Here is a 24,790-nt window from a genome sequence, read left to right on the forward strand (position 1 = left end):
AGGCATAGATGAAAAACAAGGTTCCCGGAATTGACAGAATTTGAAGTAAATTACATAGTTCATGAAAAGCAGACTAGGGTTTTGCAGAAGAAAACAGTTTTTAATGGTTATGAGGGTGGGGAGGGAGGAAGAGGGGTATTCACTAACTAGATAGTAGAAAAGAATGATCTTAGGCGGTGAGAAAGACAACACATGATACAGGGGAAGTCAGCACAACTGAACCAAACCAAAAGCTAACAAACTGCCTGAATATAACCAAACACTTCAAGGGACCGAGTAGCAGTGGCAGGGGTCTAGGGACCATGTTTTCAGGGGACATCTAGGTCAACTGGCATAGCAAAGTTTATCAAGAAAACGTTCTGCATCCCACATTGGTGAGTGTCGTCTGGTGTCTTAAGAGCTAGCTGTTGCCCATCTCAGATGCATCAATTGGTCCCAACCTCCCTTGAACAAAGGGGAATGAAGAACACCAAAGACACAAGGAAAATATGAGCTCAAGAGACAGAAAGGGCCACATAAACTAGAGACTCCATCAGCCTGAGACCAGAAGAACTAGATGGTGCCTGGCTACCAAGGACCACCCTGACAGGGAACACAACAGAGAGTCCCTGACAGAGCAGGACAAAAGTGGGGTGCAGAACTCAAATGCTAGTAAATAGATGAGACTTAATAGTCTGACTGAGACTGGAGGGATCTTGGAAGACATGGCCCCTGGACTCCCTGTTAGCCCAAAACTAAAACCATTCAAGAAGCAAACTCTTCAGACAAAGATTAAACTGGACTATAAGACATAAAATGATACTCATGAAGAGTGTGCTTCTTAGTTCAAGCAGATACATGAGACTAAATGGATAGCTGCTATCTGGAGGTAAGATGAGAAGGCAGAAACGGATAGGAGCTGGTTAAATGGACACAGGAAATCCGGGGTGCAAAAGGGAAGTGTGCTGTCACATTTCAGGGAGAGCAAGTACGGTCACATAACAATGTGTGTATAAACTTTTGAATGAGAGTCTAACTTGAACTGTAAACTTTCATTTAAAGCACAATTTTTGAAAAAGTAGGTAAGTGCTTTGGAGAACAAAATCACAGATGAGAATAAGGAGTTCAGGAGTAGGGGCAGCCTAGAAGCTCAGGGTGTCTTCACTAATAATGTGATATTTGAAGAAGTAGAGTTAGGTCTATACATATACGGAAAAGAGCATTGCAACCTAAGGGAATAATCAGTGCAAGGGCCCTGAGGCAGAAGGATGTCTGATGTATTTAAAGTGGAGCAAAAAGTGCCTTCATGTGCACTTGGGTGTCCCTGTCAATGGGCGACTACTGCCGACTCTCGCCGAAGCTCGGTACCACTGGCACCGTCTGCGGCTCGTCTTTGGCCCCTGTCAGGCGCAGCAGAAGCCCCAGCACGCCCCGTGGCGGCGGCGGAAGGGCAGGAGCTCGGCCACTGTGGGGGTGCCACCTGCTGCGGCCAAGCAGCCCATGTAGCTGCTCCAGTTTACACATTCCAGAGCAGAAACTATGACTCTTATACAACCGAAAAAAAAAAAAACCCAAACCCACTGCCGTCGGTCGATTCCGACTCATAGCAACCCCATAGAACAGAGTAGAACTGCCCCATACAGTTTCCAAGGAGCACCTGGCTGAATCGAACTGCTGATCTCTTGGTTAGCAGCCGTAGCACTTATCCACTATGCCACCAGGATTTCCTCTTATAGAACAGAGGAGTTCATTTGACGTCTAATACATTCACTCGCCACACATTCCACTTCCATAAAGTCCCCACCACGTCCACGACCTTGTCTTGGCAGAAAACTCGGCACAGACTTACACCCACACTCTCTGCCCCTCGGTGTCTCCTGCTATTGCCAGGGCACAAAGTGCAGAAGGCATGCTGAGCCCGGTCCTTCTGTCCCAGTCCCTAAAGGATCAAGTCCAGTCATCGGGAATTGAAGATCATAGCGACTTACACCGGCAGAGAAACAAGGCTAGCGTTTTTCAAAACATTTTTTGGAACTTGACCGAGATTTCCCTACCGGGTGTTTGTGACGGAATTGGGACCCTGTGAGTAGCATTTCTTGGCTATGATTTATTTTATGATACTGTTAATTTTAAGAATCGGAAAGTGTAAGCGGGGGGCGGGGGGAACCGCTCCTCGAACATGAAAATGTCCTGAAGAAAAGCAGAAATTTCAGACGAATCCATTTTGGAACCGCATATTGCTCTGACAAGCAAGTTTCCGTGGTGTAGTGGTTATCACATTCGCTTCACAAGCGAAAGATCACCGGTTCGAAACCGAGCGGAAACAGATTTCTCATTCTTTTTGTGAATTCTGACTTTTCCCCCAGAAACTCTTCATCTGAACATGCTTCAACCAAGCCCCTAACCTTCGCTTTCCTTTTGTAGCACCAGACTTTAAATTAAAAATATAATGTAGTTGACTCGCCTCCTAGCCAGCCCCCAGATGCTTGACAGGCACTCCATTTTCCATTGGGTTGGAAAATTTCTGCAGCTGAGAGACAGGCGAGGTCTCCATCGTCTTCAGGCACAGGATTCAAAGTGAAGAGTCCTGAGACAATAGTGTGGCTGATGTATGCCAAAAAAAAAAAAAAAAAAATGCCGTCGAGTCCATTGCGACTCAAATTGAAGCTATAGGACAGAGCATAATGGCCCCATTGATTTTCCCACAGCGGCTCGTGCACTGGAACTGCTGACCTTCTGCATAACACCGCAGCACTGGAACTGCTGACCTTCTGCATAACACCGCAGCTGTTAACCAAATCTCCACCAAGGCTTGGGATATGGAAGATACCCAAAAACAAACTTGTTGCCGGTCGAGTGGATTCCAAGCCATAGCGAGCCAAGAGTACACGGAAAAGTGTCCCATAGGCTTCCAAGGAGCTGCTGGTGGATTTGAACTGCTGACCTTGTGGTTACCAGCCATACCTCTTAACTACACTACCAAAAAAAAAAAAAAAAAAAAAAAACCTATTCTCCTAGAGTCAATTCTAACTCATAGCAACCCTACAGCAGAGAGTAGAACTGGCCCATAGCGTTTCCAAGGAGCGCCTGGTGGATTACAACTGGTGACCTTTTGGTTAGCAGCCATAGCATTTAACTACACTCCCAGGTTTTCCGAAAATGAAACAGCTGATCTTAGAAGATATACAGGTACAGGGCCAGAAGTAGTGAGGCTAAAGCAGGGTTACTAGCATCTATTTTTATATACAAGTTTGGTAAGGGGTTACAGTTAATGGTGGAAACCATTATGTGTGAGGGTTTGTTAAAATCATTATGAAAAGTTCCAGAAAGGAATAAGAGTACAAGCGGAAACTCATTGTTTCTTTGTTTTCCCTACCTAGACCTGGAACGTTCCATGAAGGGTTCTCTACCTTAACCAACAAAGAACTATGCCACTGGGAAGTTTTGGTGTCACAATGGAGCACATTGCGATTTCTTTTTGACTGAACTGAGAACCCATTGTAAGTCAAGAAGCCAAGAACAGATCTTGCCAGTTTGTTCCCAAGGAAAGCTCGGCTTAGTAACTTAATGGAATCTAGCCAAAAAAGACTCCTTAAATCAATCATGTTTTCCCATGTTATCTTTCTCACCTTTGGCAATAATGTCATTTTTCTTAATTCACTTCCTTCCGTAATAGTATATTGGAGACTCCCTGATGGTGATTCAGTGGATTCAGCTAGTCTCTTGTGCCCAGCGCACACTGGCAAATACCTCATTGTAATAATCATCTTTGTGTGTGCTGAATAAAAATCTCATTTGATTAAATTTGATTCTGGGTTCATTTTCCCCATGACAGACAAGATGGTGGCTGTCAGTGTAGGAAGAAGTAGTCAGAGTCTGGAAATATTTTCAAGAAAGAGAAAAGAGAAATTTCTGACCAACTGGATGTGAGGTATGAGAGAAAGAATGAAATAAATGATGACTTCAAGGTTTCTTAGCCTGAAAGACTGAAAGAATTGAGTTGCCATTAACTGAAATGGTGAAGATTGGATGTAGCAGGGTTCTTAGAGAAAAATGGGAGTTCGGTTTTAGACATGCTAGCTTTTAAGATGCCTAGTATGAATCATTCAAGTGGTAATGCCAAGGAATCAGTTGTGTATACAAGACATGAGGTTAATGGAGTGGTCTAGACTGCAGATACAAATGTGTGAGTTGTAGACATATAAACCAAACCCATTTTCATCAAGTAGTTAAGGGCTTGGCTACTAGTCAAAAAGTCACCAGTTCAAACCCACCAGCCACTCCACAGGAGAAAGATGTGGCAGTATGCTTCCCTAAAGATCATAGCCTTCGAAACCCTGTGGGGAACTCTACTCTGTGTCCTATAAGGTTGCTATGAGATGATGTAGGCATGCAAATTATTTAAATCACGAGAATGGGTGAGATTACCAGGGAGTGAGGGTATGTAGTGAGTGTATATAGAGAAGAGATTCAAGGACCAATCTTTGGGAGATTCTACTATAGAATGGGTGAGGAGAGGCAAAACAAACACAGGATATTGAGAAGGATAAGCCAGGGAGGTAGAAAGATACTCAGGATAGCAGTGTCTCCGAAGTAAAAAAGAAAAAAAAAGTTTTGAGACAGTAAGTGTGTTTATTGACACTGAGAAGTTGTCTTAGTTTCTCAGTGCTGCTGTAACAGAAATACCGCAAGTGGTTTTCTTTAAGGAACAGAAATTTATTTTCTCAGTTTAGGAGTCCAGATTCAGAGCCAGCTCAAAGGGAATGCTCTTTCTCTGTTGGCCCTGGGGGAAAATCTTTGTCTCAGTTTCTATAGCCCCAGGGTTCCTGGGTTTCTTGGTAATCCTCACATGAACTTCAGTCTTCTTCCCTGTTTGTTCTCCCTTATCTCAGTGCCAATCTTTTGTTTTTGTGTCTCAAAAGTAACTAAAGAAATATCCTACACTGTTATGGCCTCATTAACGTAACAAAGAAAACTGCTTCCAAAATGGGATTAAATCTCCAGGTATAGGGGTTTGGATTCCAACACGTATTTTGGCAGGACCTAATTGAATCCATAACAAAAGTTAGGAAAGATGAGGTCTTGAAAGAGTGAGAAGTCATTGGTAATCCTGACAAGAACTTTCCAAGAACTGGTTGTGTCAAAAAAGCAGAATGCAGGGGATTTAGAAACAGCAGGAGGGAAACTGGAGACAGCAAATCTGCATAACTCTTTAGAGGGGATTTTTTATAAGACCATCTGAGAAATAGGATAGTAGCTAGAGGGATATGTTGGGTCAAGAGAGACCGTTTTAAGATAGGAGATGAATAGCATATTTGAATGTTCATGAGAATAACACGATAGGAGCAAATTGAGAAGTTTCACACATTCACTCTAACTTTGGCACGGATCTAGATAATGGTAAGGGGGGGAAGGGGGAATCTCCCTTCATGGGCAAATATTACACTGAAAGCCAACTGGTAGTTAAAATTAAAAAAAAAGGAAAATATGTATTATGTTTAACTGTGAATACTTTAGCAACTAAACATCAATTTCCACAGCTGTTAAGGGTAGTGCAAGAGGTAAGCAGACAGTCAGGTAGAGGACATCATCAGATAAGGTGCTTGACGGCCACACGGAGACACAGTGTACTGGACCCTGAAAAAGGTAGAAGGAGAAAGAGATGCTCAAATGGACAGCCACCATCAGAGGCACGCCCCATCCCCAAGACCATCCCCACTCCCAGTTTGCTTTTCTTCACTAAAATCTCTGTCTTAAGGGTTTATGTCACTTGTTCCAAAAAACTGTTTTGCCTTTTTTTCTCCCACCCCTGCTAAAAGGGGAGCAAAGCGGGTATAAGTGTGACTACTGAGGATTAAGGAAATTAAGTCAACACTTGATCCAGATTTAATGTCACAGAGGCTATTTTCAAAGCTCAGCTGAGGGCAAAGGAAGGACAGTAAAATCTTTTTAATGGAAAAGCAACTTCTTCCTTGGCCCCTACGGGGATCGAACCCACAAACTCAGCCTTACCACCAACACTTTAGCTGGCTGAGCTAAGCAGCCACCTGTGCAATGTTTCCTCCACATTCAGAATGCACAAAGATTCCTCCTTCCCTCTTCACTCATCCAAAGGATACTCTCTTTTACATAATCTTAACTATGACTAAATGACACTATGTTTTCAAGCTTCTCTTTATGTTTTCTATTTCCCCTTTCCGCACTTCCGCAAGGAGAAAAAGAAACACAAAAACTCTACCTCCAGCAGGAATGAATTCACTCCTTCTATAGAACATTAAAAAAAAAAAAAAATTTTTTTTTTTTTTTTTTTTTATAGAACATTAGACGTTCTGGAGCTCGTGGATTTCGTCCGGACAGAAACATTCACTGGAGACACTCCTCCACACCCCCATCGCCACCGAAGGATTTAGTTGATTTGTTCCCAGCTCAGGGCGTGAGAATTTCTTTCCAGATGGGAAGGAACCTCCTAGGCGGATCTGCCCTGCTGGCTCCTGTATCCCGGGGTGATGCCACTTCTGTTTGCTGCGTGAAACCGTCCTGCGGTGTGAATCTCTGTTGGTCCATTTTGCGATTTTATTGTCATTAGCTGCTTACGAGGACTGTATTATCTGGTTCTTCACCCTTCTGGCATCCCCGGTGCCCGCACAACAGGGTGGTTGGCTCAATAAACTAAGTTCACAATTGGGAAAAGGCGTACAGTAAAGCATGTTTGCAATGATCGGGTCCTAGAAAACCAGACGAAGGCTCTAGATTTTGCTAAAAAGAAAATATGTTCCTTTAATCCTTAACTGCAATTTTCTAACAGTGGAGTTCAAAACGCTCAGATTATTTCGGACGTGTCAAGCTGCTCTCTCTTTCCCAGGCACCCCCAGAACAAAAAGGGACTCTGGGGTAGAGAAGAAGGACAGACACCACCATATTCTGTGGGCTGATCTGGGGGCAAATGCCATCTCTAAACTCAGCACAAAGTGTGTGGGTCAGCCATGCCAGGTGATGCTTAAGGCAAAGCCTGGAAAAAGGCAGCACACTCCTAGCTAAGAAGAAAACAAAAGGTCTGTTAGGGGAAAACTGATTCCAAAATGGGATTAAATCTCCAGGTATAGGGGTTTGGATTCCAACACATATTGAAAAGGAAGGGTAGAAGAAAGAAAAGTATGTCAGTGTTTACATTTTCCTCCAGTAAATCAAATAAATGGAACAAGGAAACTGCAGACATATTTCAAAGAACTAGGCGTGTGTCAGGCAAAATATAAGGATGTTTGATGCCCCATGGCTGGACAGTATAGAGCCCAGTCTTGCAAACCACCTAAATCCCTATATATCTGGCCCTGTTGCTTTTCATTCCGGAGTCATAACCCTGCAGCTGCCGAGCCCCAAGTACTGACCTACGGGCCTCCAGGGTTCAGTCCTAAGAACCTTGAACACTGGCTTCTAAAGGATCATTTTCTTTCACTAGAGAGGGTAAAAATACAAAAGGAGAAATTGCCATGGGACAGTATTGAGGAGTTTCTTGAAATCAAATCCTCCCTTCCCCCATGCCAGCCTGCTTGTCTTTACAAAGGAATTGGGTACTTGGGAGTGTGGTTAATTTTAATACACAAATAGTATGAGTGAACAAATCACACCGTCACTGTGACAATTTCCTGAAGGAAAAGGCTTTGAGATTATCCAGCCTGGGACATCTAGAAAAACTCTAGTTTATCCTGTGCAGAGAAGTTGCGACTGAAAGCAAGTTTCCTTGTAAATGCGGTGATTGTGTTTGCCCAATGCAGGAAAGGCCTTGCTTTGCAACCGGGTGGGAAATGTCTATTTTTCGAAAGTTAGAACTGAACTCGTTTTGTATCAGAGATCCTCACTTCTAATCCCACCAATAAAAACCAAACCAAATCCGTTGTGGTCCAGTCGATTCTGACTCCTAGTGGCTCTATGGGGCAGAGTAGAACGGCTCCAGAGAGTTTCTAAGTGGAGCCTGGGGGATTTGGTTAGCAGCCTTAGCATTTAGCCACTTTGCCACCAGGGTTTCCACCCAGCATCTGAGTGTATGCATTTTGATCAACCTACAAAAAACCTCATGTCCTCTTTGAAGTTCTGGGCTTGAAAGCAAGACAGTGTGTCCCTAGAGACATTGACACCCAGGTGATTGCTCCACCCCCAGGGCTTGCCAGCCCCTCCCATCCTCCCAATTGTCTTTGATTCCCTGGACTCCAAGTGGGTGGAGGTGGGTGTCAACTGAATGAGGTGCCTCCCCCAGAAATCCCAGGCTGCAGGGGCAGTGGATCAGGCTCCCTTCAGAATCCAGAGAGAGGGATTTACTGCTTCATGCCAAGTGAAGGTTTCAAATTCTAGAAGGAAAGAGCTCCTCTGAAGTGAGACACTAGGGCCTTCAGAGTCAAGACCAATGTCATTAGGAGTCTCCATTGATTTTTTTCTTCTTGTCAAATGTCTTGTTCATTGGGTCTAATTAACATGATGTGATTAATATTGTGAGAAGGATGTCTGGTGCATTATATACCAGAATGATGTCTGGTGTATTTAAAGTAGAGTAAGAAAGTCAATAGTAACTGCAGCACAGTGCAATGGGGAGAGTAGTAGGAGAAGGGCCAGAGAGGAAATTGAGTGGGGAGCAGGGAGATTACGCAGCGCCTTGCAGGTCAGTATAAGAATTTTGACTTTTTCTTTTTTTTTTTATTTTTTTATTTTTTTGAGTGCAGTAAGGAGCCAGTGCTGGATTTTAAGCATTGAATACAGTAAGGAGTCCTTTTGGGGTATTAAAGAGGACCCCCCTAAGCCTTCTGTAGAAAGCATCTTTTTAAAGTAAATAGAGGAAAACTCAAGACATATTGAGAAATATTAATAATACTCCACATCCGAGAATATTACGGCTTGGGGAATGCTAGTAAGAATTAAAGCGTGGAGAAGTGGCCAAATTCCAGATATATTTTAAAGATAAAGCAATGAAAGTTTTCTGAGTGACTGGATCTGGGGAATAGAACAAAAATGGAGGCAGTGAAGATCCCAAATTCTTACTCCTAACCAGCTGGAGGAATAGAGTTGCAGTTAAGTGAGACAGGGATCAGTATGGTTGGAACAGTTTCAGAGGATAGATATGAAACTCGGTTTGGGATATGTTAACTATAAAATGCTTATTGTAAGACTTCAAAGAGGAGATATCCATTAGGCTAGAGGTACACAATGGCACTCAGATGAAGACCATGGGAAATGTAAGTCATTAGACAATGAGCTTAGCAAGGGGCTTACAATAAATGGAGAAGAGAAGAGGCCTAAGGATTGAGCTCTGAGACATTCCAGTGTTTACTCAAAAGCCAAAGAGGTCTTTGGATCAAAACAGGCAATGTCATGTTCCTCCATAAAACAGTCACTTCTTTCCTACTCACCACATTCAGATTAAAATCTAACTTCCCTACTGTGAAGGACCCTCCCTGACCTCCCTGTTTCTGCACCTATTATTCAACTTAGTTTCTCTTTTCTGCACAGTCTGATTGAAACCTACAACTGCAGCTTCCCACATCCCACTTACTCTCTATTCCATATTCACCCAAGGCTTGAATTCCCCCTCCATTCAACTGCTCTTCAACAACTTTACTTATTTTTTAAATCCAATAAAGTATAGATTAGCCAACAATTAGTCCAGCAAGTTGTGATCAGTAGGACTCGGGATGATGCCTCTTTTCTGTGCTTCTGTGAGGAAACACTGTGATTCGTATCCGTCATTCTACTCAATAAGTTTATTATTACTAAATCACTGTGGGAACATTTGTCTTCAAGATCAGTTGAGGTGTCCCTTCCCTTTTTCTAGTTTGCCATTTCCCTAAGGACATCAGGTACTTCCAGTGACCTCAATGGGATTGGGCTGCTCAATACTTTCTTTAAAATAAACACTAAAGCAATTTTTGAGAGAAGTTAACAAACTAACATGTGTGTCAAATGGAATCTCTGTTTATCCTGCTGATCAGATCTCAAAAAAAATAGGCAGGCTTGAGATTGTGCTAATAAGAAAGAAACATGCTTTTCCCCTCCTTACCCACAATATTTTCATCAGTTCGTGTTTTAGCTGCCACAGAAGGAGACATAATGTGACCTTTCTCAGAGGCTGAGAAAGCTCTCCTGTCAAGAGTTTCTAATACTTCCGGGACAAGCACATTTTCGCTGGTGAGCACTTTCACCCAGATTCTGCCTTCGGAAAGTTTAATTTAGAACCTAGTAGAAAGCTAATTGTTTCCAACATCTTGGGGAAGGACAGTGATTTAAGACAGTTGAAATGGAGTGAAGAAGAAAGAAGAGTCAGGTACATCATGAAGGTCATTTACCTGCTATAAAACAGATTAAAAGGTATCGGATACCGAGTTTATCGGGTATGAGTGAGACAAAACTGAAGAGAAGTTCATTTGATGTCTAATAGACTCACTGGCCACAGATTTCACTTCCACAACGTCCACACCACGGCCACGACACAGAACTGGGCACTGTGGACCTCAATCACTCGCCCTACTACCGGGGCACAAAGTGCAGAAGCCCTACTGAGCTCAGATGGTTCGTACTAGTTCCTAAAGGTTCCAGTTGGGACACCTGGAGATGAAGATAATTACGCCTTGCACCGCCAAAGAAGTGAGCCTAGAACTTATCAAGAAAGTCATTGGAACTCGCCCGAGATTTTTCTACCTCATGCTTGGAAAGGGATAGGGTCATTGGGAGTAGCGTGTGCTTGGCTATGATTTATCTTGTTCTGATATTGTTGATTGTAAGAATCGGAAAGTGTGAGGGGAGAAAAATACTGTTCAATCCTGAAGACGCATCCTAATACAAAGGCACAAATTTCAGATTAAGCATCTTTCAAGCAAAAAGGTATCAACACAAATAGGTTTCCGTAGTGTAGTGGTTATCACATTTGCCTAACACGCGAAAGGTCCCCAGTTCGAAACCGGGCGGAAACAGACTGGTCATTCTTTTTGTGAATTCTGAATTTGCTCCAGAAACTCTTCATCTGCATATGCTTACGTTTCAACCAATGCCATAAGCTTCACGTTGCCTTTTCAACCCCAGACTTTAAATCACCAGAATAACATAGCCCACTTGCTTCCTTGTCTGCCCACAGCACCTTGGCAGGTCCTCGGTTTTCCATTCGGTTAGAATGTATTGTGCACCCGCTGCAGTATCTAGCCATAGGAGGAGGCGAGGTCCCCATCAGTTCTGGGCACAAGATTCAGAGTGAAGGGTCCTGAGACTGCAGTGTGGCTGCTGTATGCAAGAAGGATCAAGAAGCCAATTGTAACTGCAGCAGAGTGAGCAAGGTGGAGAGAGTAGTAGGAGCAAACAAATCCAGCGGACACTGGTTAGGTCTGTCAAAGCGTCAATGTAAGGAGAATTTTCTAAGAAGAGAAATGATAGTGTTTTATTGCGGAATAGGTAACAACAACAACAACCCAGGTCAGGGTATCACTGGGAGGTCTTCAAATTCTGAAAGAAGAGAAGTATTTTTATGCATGAGGGTTAGGGACCACAGATGAGATAGGTAAACCTGTTGTTGTCAAGTTGATTCAGACGGATGGCGACCTATAGGACAGAGTAGAACTGTCCCATAGGATTTCCAAGGAGAGGCTGGTGGATTCTAACTGCTGACCTTTTGGTTAGCAGCCAAGTTCTTTTCTTTTCTTTTTTGAATATTTTTATTGTGCTTTAAGTGAAAGTTTACAAATCAAGTCAGTCTCTCATACAAAACCTATTATACACCTTGCTATATACTCCTAGGTACTGTCCCAGTAATGAGACAGCACACTCTTTCTCTTCATCGTGTATTTCCGTGTCCATTCAGCTAGCTTCTGTCCCCCTCAGCCTTTACATCTCCCCTCCAGACAGGAGCTGCACACATAGTCTCATGTGTCTACTTGATCCAAGAAGCCCACTCCTCAGCAGTATCATTTTCTGTATTATAGTCCAGTCCAATCCCTGTGTGAAGAATTGGCTTCAGGAATGGTTCCTGCCTTGGGCTAACAGAAGGTCTGGGGACCAAGATCTCCATGTTCCCTCTGGTGTCAGTCAGACCATTAAGTCTGGTCTTTTTAGAAGAATTTGAAGTCTGCATCTCACTGTTGTCCTGCTCCTTCAGGGATTCATTGTTGTGCTCCCTCTCTGGGCAGTCATCAGCTGTAGCCAGCACAATCTAGTTCTTCTCGTCTCAGGCTGATGTAGTCTGTGATTTATGTGGCCCATTCTGACTCTTGGGCTCATACTTACCTCCTGTCTCTAGTGTTCTTCATTCTCCTTTGCTCCACGTAGTTCAGACCAGTTGTTGCCTCTTAGATAGCTGCTTGCTAGCATTTGAGGCCCAAGACGCCACACTCCAAAATTGGATGAAGAATGTTTTCTTAATAGATTTTATTATGCCTATTGACCAAATGTCCCCTGAAACCATTGTCCCCAAACCCCCGCCCCTGCTACGCTGGCCTTTGAAGCATACGCTTTATTCAGGAAAGTTCTTTAGCAGCCAAGTTCTTAACCAGTTCACCACCCAGGCTCCCTGAGATACATATAAGATGTAAATAAACCTTCTGTTATGTCAGTGAATGATCACAGATTTGGGGAGACAAATGGCATGCATAAACATCATTTCAGGGAATAGTCTCATCTTTCCCTTTCTGGAACATTCTTAACACTTGCCTATGCATAAACCACAATTTTGTCATACACCAGTTACAAGGGATCTTTCTCAGATCAAAAATATTTTTATCATATGACTACATAGTTGTTCACTTAAGGTGAGGTTCACGTATTTGGAAAGCAGAAGAAAAAAAGGGATAAAGGACAAAGGGAAGTTTCAATTCAAACCTGCACCACTCGGTCATGCCATTAACCCAGTTTTAAGGCACTCTTTCACAAATAACTCCTCTGGTGATGAATCTCCCCTGAGAATTCTTAATACCATTACATTCATGCTTTCTTTTCCATGGAGCTCTGGTGGTGTAGTGGTTAAGAGTTTGGCTGCTAATTAAATGATCAGCAGGTTTAATCCACCAGCTGCTCCTTGGAAACCCCATCAGGTAGTTAGACTGTGTTCATAGAGTTGCTATAGGTCGGAATCGACTCAACAGCCATGGGTTTGAGTGCTTTTTGTTTTCTTTTCTTTTGCATGGATGTACTCTATGGATGTTTTCCTTCTGTACTTAAAAGATCATATACAGACACCCTCTGTTACCATGCCATAACTCATATTCTCTGCTTCTGTGATTGTCTGGTTGGGGTCACATATAGAGCAAGGCCAGATTTGAAGGAATAACTTGGCATTTTCAAAACACTAACTCAAAGTTTGAAACTAGAGTTCTCTACAAATTTGGTTTTTGTAGGGATATTAAGAAAAGGCATATCAAGCATAGGAGGCACTGAATGAAGTTAAGTAGCTTTTTGGTGAATTTTTCTGATATGTTGTTGCATTTCTCCCTGCAGTGTTTACCTAGTCATAATAAGAAGTATTAGCAATGGCACAGACAAATACTAAACAAAATCCTTAAAATTCAGCAATGTGCATGAGGTCTCATTCCTCGATGTGAAGTTGTCTACTTCAGGTATAGTCAGCTTCTGGCCACTGGGGCCTTTGGATAGAATCTTGAAGTCCCCAGAAGGATAGTGTGTCCAAAGAGATGTTTTTGGCTTTCTTACATTGAGATAAAAAGATCCAAGGTTTAATTTTTGGAGTTTGCTTGTACATGGAATGGTGAGGAGAGCTAATTATGGTCCTTTTCATAAGTACAATATAGTCAAATGTATTGAAATATTATGGTCAAATATTTTCAGGGAAAAGTAAAATCTACTTTTACTTTTTGCTTACGGATGACTTATTATAATAATTCTAAAAAGTGATGGACTTGATGGAAATGTATTATATAACTAATGTAAGGTTAAGTGAATTCCATTAAAAAATTCTTTAGATGAAAATACTGTTAATCATAATGATTAATGTTAATTTCAAAGAGCTTTAGATATAACATATAATCATCTTGGGGCAGAATATTAAATACTTAGGATATACCAAGAATATGCCAAGATTACTGAGACTTTTTTTTTTTAACAACATCTCAATAGTAATAAGAAATTTTCCAGATAAATAATGCGAATTTCCCATTTAAAACCCTTTCATGACATGTGGGCCAGAACCTGCCCACAAATATTTTCAGGATCTCAGGTTTCTTGGAAGGGTAATTTTCCCACTGAAAGTATTTGCTGTCCTGCAGTGGGGGCCTGATCAATGTTGAAAATATGAAAGAAAAGGTCTTTGGTGAATATTCACTAAGGTAGGAGGCTTAGGTAGGAGGCAGTGTTACCAGGAAGTGTGACTGGGTCAAATCCTTGTCTCTTTTGGGTTTTGTATGGCTTAATAAGTCTAGATGGATGGATTTTATTTAGATTTTTTGACTAAAGCTGAAAATTAAAGAAAAAGTTGCTCAGAGGAAAGAAAACACAGGTACAAATAATCATTTTCCCTAGTGATTCCTGAAATTCTAAATTAGTGTATTAGGACAGATTTTAAAAGGCACATGAAAGAGAGATTTATTTCCTAGTTTCTTTGAATAGAAAGGAACTTGAGTCAGCTTTGTTATCAGAAGCAAAGAAGGAGGAGCCTTTGGCAATGAAACAGAGAGGGTAGGAATTGAAATTTAACCCTGCAATTTTTTCTTCTGTTTAGTAATTTAGAGACAGAGTCTTGCAAGAAAGGAAAAACCAAAAGAACAAAACCTGTCTTTAAGGAGCTCAAATAAAAATCCAAATACAAACTTTTGCCTACAAGAATCAAAACAAGAACCAAAAAACCTACCCAAGGACCAAACAAAGAATAAAAATTGCAAGAACCCAAACAAGTCTACAGTACAACTCAAAAAACTTTGATGCAAGCAAGCAGAGTTCATTTTCATGAGGTTATTTAGGTTAAGCAGACCCTGAGAAATTATGGAATTGGAGACCAGAGTCTGGGTCCTCAAATTCGCGGGTGTGTGAAAGATAATGTAACATCAAATCCCACTTGTGACATTGAATACATCAAAGTGTAAAACTAACAAGAAATCTGTAAGGAGAGAAATGGTAGATTTTATTGTAGAATAGAAAACAACCAAAACAACAACCCAGCTTCGGATAACACTGAGAAGGACTCCTGTGTTGCATTAGCACTGGGAGGTGCTTCAATCTCTGAAAGGGGAGGCAGAGTTTTATGCATGAGGACTGGGTGTTACCCATGTGCTACATATGAGTCACAAGTAAACTTTTCACAAGGTCAGTTAATCATCAGATTTCCTGTGAGCAAAGTGTGTACATAAAAAACTTTCTATGGAACATTATGGTCATTAACTTCCTGAAACATTCTATTGCTTGTTTATTCATGAACTACAATTTTGTCATACATCAGTTGAAAGTGTTCTTTCTTAGAACAAAATATATTCAGCATAGAACGAATACGTAGTTGTTCACTCAAGAGGTAGAGGATGCACATATGCTGAAAGCAGAAGAAAAGGGGGTATAAGACAAAGGGAAGTTTCGATTCAAACCTGAGTCAGTCAGTCATGTCAAGCATCTCAGTTTTAATGTGTTCTTTCACAGGCCTTTATTTATTTATTCATTCATTATTCATTTATTGAAATGAAAAAAGTCTGTTTTGGCTTCTCTTTCGTGCAGTGAATTGGGAACATGCATGTTCTTTTTTTATTGAACTTTAGATGAAAGTTTACAGAACAAACCAGTTTCTCTTTAAACACTTAGTACATTTATTGTTCTATGGCATTGGTTAACAATGCACGGCATGTCAACACTCTGCCTTCTCCACCTTGGGTTCCCTATTGCCAGCTTTCCTGTCCCATCCTGCCTTCTAGTCCTTGCCCCTGTGCTGTTGTGCCCCTTTAGTCTTGTTTTCTTTTCTGGGCCTGTCTGATCTTTGGCTGAAGGATGAACCTCAGGAATGACTGTATTACTGAGCTGAAAGAGTTCCTGGGGGTCAAACTTTCAGAGTTTCTCCTGTCTCTGTCAGAGCAGTCAGTCTGGTCTTTTTTGTGAGTTTCAATTTTATTCTACATTTTTCTCCAGCTCTGTCCCAGACCCTCTATTGTGATCCCTGTCAGAGTAGTCAGTGGTGATAGCTGGGCATCATCTAGCTGTATTAGACTCAGTCTGGTGGTAGATGTGGTCCATTGGTCCTTTGGACTAATCTGTCCCTTGTATGTTTAGTTTTCTTCATTTTTCATTTTTCCTTGCTCCTGAAGGGGTGAGACCAGTGGAGAATCTTAGATGGCCCCTTACAGGCTTTTAAGACTCCAGCCTCTACTCCCCAAAGTAGAATGTAGAACATTTTCTTTCTAAACTATGTTATGGCAATTGAGCTAGATGTTCCCCGAGACCATGGTTCCCACAGCCTTCAGCCCAGCAATTCGGTCCCTCAGAGAGTCTCGATGTGTATGGAGCTTCCATGACCTTGTCAAAGGCCATTTTTGAAGGCCACCGTTACTCTAATAAAATGAGGAGATGATGGGATTTAAGAGCTGAAGTAACACCTTGTGACATATTTTTTATAAGTCCCTTTGCCTGTTCTGTGGAGAATATTTTTTACAGAGAAAAGAATAGATTCAAGGAAATCTCTTTAGTCCCTTTCCTCACGCTACATGTAAGAAATGCCAATGGCTTGAATATGACACTCCCCCCAAAAAAGTCAAACTTTTTGCTGTTTTTGTTATTGAGTTTAACTGTCCCAGTAAGGTTTCCAAGGAGTGCTGGTGGGTTCAAACTGCTGAGCTTTTGTTTAGCAGCCATAGCAATTAACCACAGCTCCACCAGGGTTCTTGACCTGATGTAGAGGACCTTAAATTTATATAGGTGCCTGGCCAGAAGTAGTGAGACTGAAGTCCAGGGGCTAGAATCCAGTTTTATACAAAAGTTTGTTAAGGGGTAATAGTTAAAGCTGGAATCCATTTGGTGTGAACTTTTGTTAAAATCATTATGAATAGTTCCAGAAAGAAATGAGAGTACACACTGAAACTCATGATTTCATTGTTTCTTATACCTAGGGGAGGAATGGTCCATGAAGGGCACTTTATTTTAGCCAACAAAGAGGCCATGCTATAGGGAAATTGTGGTCTCACAAAGGAGCATATTGCAATTTCTGACAACCCGTTCCAATTCACTAAGCCAAGAGTAGATGTTGCCGGGTTGTTCCCAAGGAAACATCCGTGTAATAACTAAATGGTACCGAACCAACATAGAATCCTTAAACCAATCATGTATCCCCATATGTTATGTCCCCTGCCTTTGACAATAGTGAAATTTTTCTTAATTTACTTTCTGCTGTAATAGTATATTAGAGAGTCTCTGATTGTGATTCCAGGGATTCTGCTAGTCTCTTGTGTCTTGTGCACACAGGCAAATCTCTCGTGGGAATGATCATCTTTGTCTTTGCTCAACAAAAATCTCTTTTGATTTAATTTGATTCTGGGGTCTTTTACCCCTATGCCATACAGGATGGTGGTGGCTGTCAAAGTAGTGAGAAGTAGTCAGAGACTGGATATATTTTGAAGACAGAAAGAAGAGAAATTCCTGACAAAGTGGATGTGAGATATGAGAGATAGAGTCCAAAAAACGATGATGTCAAGGGTTGTTTGCCTGAAAGAGAGGAAGAATTGAGCTGCCATTAACTAAAATGGGGAAAATTGGATATAGTAAGATTATTATAGAAAAATGGGAGTTCAGTTTTAGACATGCTAACTTTTAGATGCCTAGTATAAAACATCCAATTGGTAATGCCAAGGAATCAGTTGTATATACAGGACCTGAGGTTAATGGAGTGGTCCAGTCTGCAGATACACATTTGTGAGTTGTAGGCATAGAAACCAAAAACCAGTTTTAGTCAAGTGGTTAAGGGCTTGTCTGCTAGCCACAGGGTCACCAGGTCAAAGCCACCAGCCATGGGAGAAACTTGTGGCAGTCTGCTTCCATAAAGATTGTAACTTTGGAAACCCTATGGGGCAGTTCTACTCTGTCCAATAGGGTTGCTGTGACATAATGTAAGCATACAGATAATGTAAACCATGAGAATGGGTGAGATTACCAGGGAGTGAGTGCATATAGAGAAAATTTCAAGGACCAATCTGTGAAATAATCTACTATAAAATAGGTGAGGAAAGGGGAAACAAACAAAAACTATTGAGAAGGATGAGCCAGTGAGGTAGAAAAAGAGTCAGGACTTCAGTGTCTTGGAAGTGAAATTAAAAAAAAAAAAGTTTTAAGACAGCAAGTGTGTTCATTGACACTGAGAAGTTGTCTTACTTCCTTAGTGCTACTGTAACAGAAATACTACAGTTGTTTTCTTTAAGGAACAGAAGTTGATTTTCTCAGAGTTAGGGAGTATGGAAGTCCAAATTCAGGCCACAGCTCTAGGGGAATTCTCTCTCTCTCTGTTGGCCCTGGGGCAAGATCCTTGCCTTAGTTTCCATAGCCTCAGAGTTCCTGGGGTCCTTGTTGATCCTTAATGTGCTTCTGTCTTCCTCAGTTTGTCCTCCCTTGTCTCAGTGCCTAATCTGTTCTTTTTGTATCTCAGAACTGGTTACATTTAAGACATACCTTACACTGATAATGGCTTCACTACCATAACAAAGAAAACTGATTTCCAAAGGGGATCAAATCCCAGGTATAGGGGCTTGGATATCAGCACAAATTTTGTGGGGACACAATTGAACCCATAACAAAAGTCAAGGAAGAGAAGATCTTGAAAAAGTGAGAAGTCATTGGTGACCTTGAGGAGACGTTTCCATGAAATGGTAGTGTCAAAAGAAAAAAAAAAAAAGAATATAGTGGATTTCAAAACAACAGGAAAGAAACTGGAGATAGGAAATCTGGATAACTCTTTAGAGGAGATTTTGTTATAAAGCCATAGGGATATGTTGAGTCAAGTGAAACCTTTTTAAGATAGGAGACAAAGATCATATGTGAATGTTCATGGGAATAACAGGATAGTTAGGAGAAAATCCAGAAGTTTCAGACATTCGCTCTCACTTTGGCACCTTTCTAGGTCCTGGAGAGCCACACACACACACAAAAAAAACTGTCTTCACAGACAGAAATTATACTGGAAGCCAGCCAGTAGTTTAAAAAAAAAAAAAAGAAAATATGCGTTATATTTGACTGCCCTTATTTTAATAACTAGCAATACCATATTCAAGAGTAGGAAAGCGAAGTGTAAGGGATGAATAGACACTCAGGTAGAGGAGATAATCAGGTAGAGAAAGCGTTTGAGGGCCACACGGAGACACAGTGAGCTGGACCTTGAGGTAGGGATAAGGAGAATGAGATGCTCAAATGGACAGCGGCCATTAGACGCACACCCCATCTCCAAGACCATCCCGACTCCTAGCTAGTTTTCTTCACTAAAATTTCTATCTTAAGACTTTAAGTCAGGTGTTCCAAAAAAAGTTTTATCTTCCACTGCCCTCCCCTCCGCCTCCCAAAGGAGAACAAAGAGGTTTTAAGTGTCACTACTGAGGATTAAGGAGATAAAGACGACGTTTGATACACATTTGATGTCACAGAGGCTATTTTCAAAGTGCATCAGGGGTGTACAACGAGGACACCAAGATTTTTTTTTTCTGAATGAAAAAGCACTTTCTTTCAGTAGCCGGTACGGGAATCGAACGAACCCGCGACCTTGGCGTTATTAGCACCATGCTCTAACCAACCGAGCTAGCCGGCCACCTGCGTAACACTTGTCTTCATTTTTCAAAAGTACAAGAATTGTTCACTCTTCACTGGTCCAAAAGATAACCAAAAACAGCCAGTGCCCTGGATATACTCGCTTTTAAATAATCTTAAAAAAAAAAAAAAAAAAAAAGACTATTTCTTGAAGCTTCTCTTTATTTTTTCTATTTCCCCTTTCCTCACTCCCGGAAAAAGAAAAGGAAACAAAATCTCTATCTGCAGCAGAGATGAATTCGCTTCTCCCATGGAAAATAACGTTTACTAGAGCTCTTCGATTTCGTCCCAAGAGAAACATTCACTACAGAGGGCTCCTTCATTCTACTCCAGGAAGCCTTTGAAAACTATTCAGCCTGCCTCCGGGAAGGATCTGGTCGATTTGGTCCCCGCTCAAGTCATGAGAATTTCCCTCCAGAAAGGAAAGGAAAGTCCCGGGTGAATCTTCCCTGCCTGTTCCTAAATCCTGGGCAGATGCCCCTTCCCTGTGTTCGGTGAAAACGCCCTGCCGCGTGGATCTCTGTTGGTCCATTTTAGCATTTTATTGTTATTAACGGCTCATGTCCCTCTTTCCTTTCCCTGAGGCCGAGGACTGTGTTGTCTCGTTCTTTACTCCTCTGGTATCCCTGGTGCCCACACACGATAGTGGATTGCTCAATAATTTCAGTTCACCAATGGGAAAAAGCGTACAGAATATCATCTTTGCTGGGGATCAGGTTTTGGAAAAATAAACAAAGGCTCTAGCTTTTGCTAACTGGCCAATATATTCTTTTAATCATTACCTGCAGTATTCAAACAGTGGAGGCCACGATGTTCTGATTCTTTCGGAGGTTTCAAGTTGCTCTCTCTGTCCCAGCCACCCCCAGAAAAAATGGACTGTGGAGTGGAGAAGCGCAGATGCCACCATCTTCTCCCTACTGATCTGGGGGCAACTGCCATCTCTAAACTAAGTACAGAGTGTGTGGGTCAGCTATACTAAGCGATGCTTAAGGCAGAAGCTGGAAAAAGGAAGCTCCCTTCTAGCTAAGCAAAAAGAAAAAAAAAAACAAAAAGGAATGTTAGGGGAAGATAGTGAAAACTGCAGGAAGACGAAAGAAAAGAAAAGTATATCATAGTTTTCCTTCTCCTCCAGTAAATCAAATAAATGGAAGAAGAAACTACAGAAAAATTTCATAGCATTAGGCACTTGTGAAGCCGATCATAAAGGTGTGTGATGTCCCAGGGCTGGACAATGGAGAGTCCACTTTTGAAATTCACACCCCACCTCAAGTATCTGGGCCGCAGCTTGGCATTACAGGGTCACATCCCTGCAGCTGCCCGGCCCCTAGTGAGGACCCACGAACTTCCAGAGTTCAGTCCTGAGGGTCTGGGGCCCTGGTTCTTAAAGGTAATTTTCTTTCACTAGAAAGGTATACACATGGGACAATATTGCAGAGTTTCTTGAAATCAAATGATCCCTTCCCTCTCGCCAGCCTGCCTGTGTTTATAAAGGAATCGGGTCCATGAGGGAAAACTTTGTTATGAATAGTACAGTTTGGTTGTTTATTTTAATACGAAAAAAGTATGAGTGAAGGAAGTGTACCATCACTGTGAGAATTTCCTAGAGGAAAAGACTGCTTTGAAATTATCCAGCCTGGGGCATCTAGAAAAGCTCTATTTTGTAAAGGGAAGGCCAGTTTCATCGTAATGGCGGTTATCGGATTTGCTGAATATAAGAAAGGCCTTGCTATGAAACAGGGTGGGAAAACATGTGTTTTTGAACTTAGAGAGGAACTAAGCTTATACGGGAGAGTCTCCCTGCTAACCCAACATGTAAGATCGTATATATTGTGACCAACGCACGAACTCCCCTGCCCTCTGTGTGGTCTTGAGCTGGAAAGCAGTATATCTTGTCCCTCAAAAATCAGACTGGCTGAAACTCTGGTCTTCCACCAGCCCCCGGGGATTCCAAGGGCCTCCCTTGCCTGGTTCCTCTCTGTTTCCCTGGTTTCCAAGAGGGTGGAGGTGGGTCTCAGGAGAATAAGGTGCCCGCCCCACAGATCCCGGTCTGCGTGAAGCCGCTGGACCTGGCTCCCTTCAGATTCAGAGCCTGGGATGTCCAGGTTTTCTGTCAAGGGAGGGTTTCAAAGGCTTAGAAGGAAAGGATTCCGCTTTGAAATCGAGCGCTAGGGCCTCGGTTGTCAAGTGTCACGAGAAATCTCCATCAATTTTTTTCATCTTTCCAAAGGTCTTGTTCATCTGGTTTAAATAAGATGATATCGTTAATATGTTAATTCTTAAAAGTGAAAGACTTTAGAGGAATTATTTATTTAACTAATGTAAGGCTAGGTTTTATTTGTTTGTTTTAAGGTTAAATAAAGTAAATTTTTAAAATTTTAGGTGAAAATATTTTTAAAACGTAATGGTTAACAATAATTTCAGAGACCTTCAGATATAACAGATAATAATCTTGGAACATAATATTAAATAGTTAGGCCATACCAAGATTATATCAAGATTATTAAGTTCTTTAGCTTCTGAATAAAAAAAAAAAAAAGTAGTAAAAAATTTCATGGATTTCCCGGTTAAAATATATTCATGACTCTTTGGAAAGAAACTGTCCACATTTTGCGAATTTTAGGATTCTTGGAAGGGGACTTTCTCACTGAAAGCATTGGTTGCCCTCCAGTGTTGGTTGGCGTAATGTTGAAAAATAAAAGAAAAGTTCTTCGGAATATTCACTAAAGTGGAATGCCGGGGGCCAGCCTCGGCAATGAACAGGGTTACCAGAGGAGGGGTAGAGTTCGGCGAAAAAAGAATGAGAGGTAGAGTGTCTTATATTTTCATTCTGCAGAAAAAGAAGCCTCTGCTCTTTATTTTTTACATGGTCTTTTATATCATAAGCTTACAAAAGCATAACATCGCATGATCAATAAAGGGGCAGTACAAGATATAATCATAAACATCATTTCCCAGAGACATAATTTTCCAAGTGACACATAGTACAGTTCCGCATACATACACAAGTACAATGAGTTTTTTGTTTAATTGAAGAGAATATTTTGTTGATATATTTTTACACAAAATAATAATTGACTTCATATTGCTTTACACTTATGCTTAATCTTGCAATACCTTCCACAGTTTTTATAACAATTAATCTTTTTGCAAAATCATTGTTACATAGGCTTTGTCCATCTTGTCCAGGGTGGTCAAGTTCTTGAAGCCCAGCCACTTTGGGTTACGTCATATTGTCCACGATTATGCCAAGGACAATTAGCCCAATCTCTATACCCAAAGACCAGTCAAGCGCAGCAGTGAGCGGGGTGGACGAGAAAGTTGACCTGTAATTGGCTGAGAGATTGGCTGAGAGAACTCACTGCCTTTTGTTTTTCCACTTTTATGGGGTCATGTGTGGGTGGTGGTTTAATCACAAAAAGGGCCTTGGTAAATACCAGGATTTCACCATCCTATTCTTGTTTTCCATAGTCGAGCTATTTGTTTTTCCCCTAAGACAACTTCATGTTGATCCCCAAGTAACACACGGGCTGTCCCTACCCGAGATTTCACCAGGGGATTATGAGTAGGACGCCCCCCGTCCAAAGGTCCCTAAATCTATAATGGAATTTTATGCTTATACATTCTGCTATACACAGGCTGAAAATGAAACAGAAACATAACACAGATGACAGAGATATTCCTGACTTTTCAGGAATTCTTCGATGTTTATGCTAGGGGCAGTGGGTGCAGAGGGGCCGCCCTTGCAGCCTGGCTCTTCCTGACTTTTCAGGAATTCTTCAATGTTTATGCTGGGGGCAGTAGGTGCAGAGGGGCCGCCCTTGCAGCCTGGCTCCCAGCAGTGGAAGGCTGAGGTATGAGGCAGTGCATCCAGGAAGTCTGGTTGGGTCAAACTTTTGTCTCTTTTGGCTTGTGTACAGCAAGAAGACTTATAAGCATATTTATGGATTCCTGTGGGTGATAGGGAGCCCTGGCGTCTTTGAGTTCTGTGTGTGTGTGTGTGTGTGTGTGTGTGTGTGTGATATTTGAAAAATAAATGCAACTAAATGGATTTTGCAGCTTGTGCTGGAACTTGTATTGCCCACAAATTATGTATCAAAATTCATGACTCAAAACATAAATTCAGAAAGACTTCTTGATTCAACACGACTGAAAACATGTAGCATCAAAATTTTTTTCAAAGGAGAAAATAATCATGTCTTGAAAGGCAAAACTATCAGTGTTCATGATACTAGATTGAAAGGAAGCAGTAACTATCGAAGTCAGAAACTGAAATAATAAAATCCTGACATACAAATTTTAACTCAAAGAAAATTTGGTAATCTCAATTTGACAATGTGTTTCATGTAATTCATAACATACTAAAGAAAATTTGTAGTATTTTTCTCTTTATGAAGTAGAAACAAATCTTTTGTGGCTTTCTATGACATTTCAAAATTGTCAGGTGTTTATCATGTTTGGGAAATTATTGTGTTAGAACTCTTACTTTGAAGGCAGATTGCACAAGAATAAAACCAACTCTTTAACCCAGTGAAAAAGGAAAAGTTTGTTATTTTAACAGAAGAAACTCAATTCTCTCTTTTGTTTTTTGATATTAAAGGTTTTAAAATTTCTCATGAATTAACTCATCAAACCATCAGCTGTAGCAATATAAGAACTTTGACTATATCAAATTCATTCTTTTAACAAGCCTTTAAAATTTCTTGTCTTTTTTCGTATTTCTCATTTCATAATCCTTCAATACACATACACAAACCCCCGATACACATAAATATACCCTTTTTATGTGGCATTCTAACTTTCTATTTGACCTTCTTTTAACTTTCTATAACTTTGAGTACCCATCTAAATTCTTTTCCCATGCTTTTCTTTTTCTCATCTCAGCTACTTAACCTTCTTTTGATTTTCTACAAGTTTCCTCCAACCTTCTACAACTATCTATATCCATCCAAATTCTTTCAAGAAAACACATGCCATATGTCTAATCTAGTCTGAATTACTTCAAGACATGTTGGAGACTGCTTTTAATTTGACATATTAAGAAAATGTTACATATTATTTGAAAGATTTTGTCAGAACAAATTCA

The 24,790-nt window shown here is 41.2% G+C and overlaps 3 non-coding genes across 3 annotated transcripts; 2 read left to right on the top strand and 1 right to left on the bottom strand.

Annotated features, from left to right (window-relative positions):
• Positions 1 to 2,232: 2,232 nt before the first annotated feature.
• Positions 2,233 to 2,305, top strand: TRNAV-CAC (transfer RNA valine (anticodon CAC)). Its single transcript has one exon. It is a non-coding gene; the product is annotated as a tRNA-Val (tRNA).
• Positions 2,306 to 10,858: 8,553 nt separating this feature from the next.
• Positions 10,859 to 10,931, top strand: TRNAV-AAC (transfer RNA valine (anticodon AAC)). Its single transcript has one exon. It is a non-coding gene; the product is annotated as a tRNA-Val (tRNA).
• Positions 10,932 to 19,630: 8,699 nt separating this feature from the next.
• Positions 19,631 to 19,708, bottom strand: TRNAI-AAU (transfer RNA isoleucine (anticodon AAU)). The gene has a single exon. It is a non-coding gene; the product is annotated as a tRNA-Ile (tRNA).
• Positions 19,709 to 24,790: the final 5,082 nt, after the last annotated feature.

The sequence above is a fragment of the Loxodonta africana genome, chromosome 1, assembly GCF_030014295.1.
Source record: "Loxodonta africana isolate mLoxAfr1 chromosome 1, mLoxAfr1.hap2, whole genome shotgun sequence".
Lineage (NCBI taxonomy): Eukaryota > Metazoa > Chordata > Mammalia > Proboscidea > Elephantidae > Loxodonta > Loxodonta africana.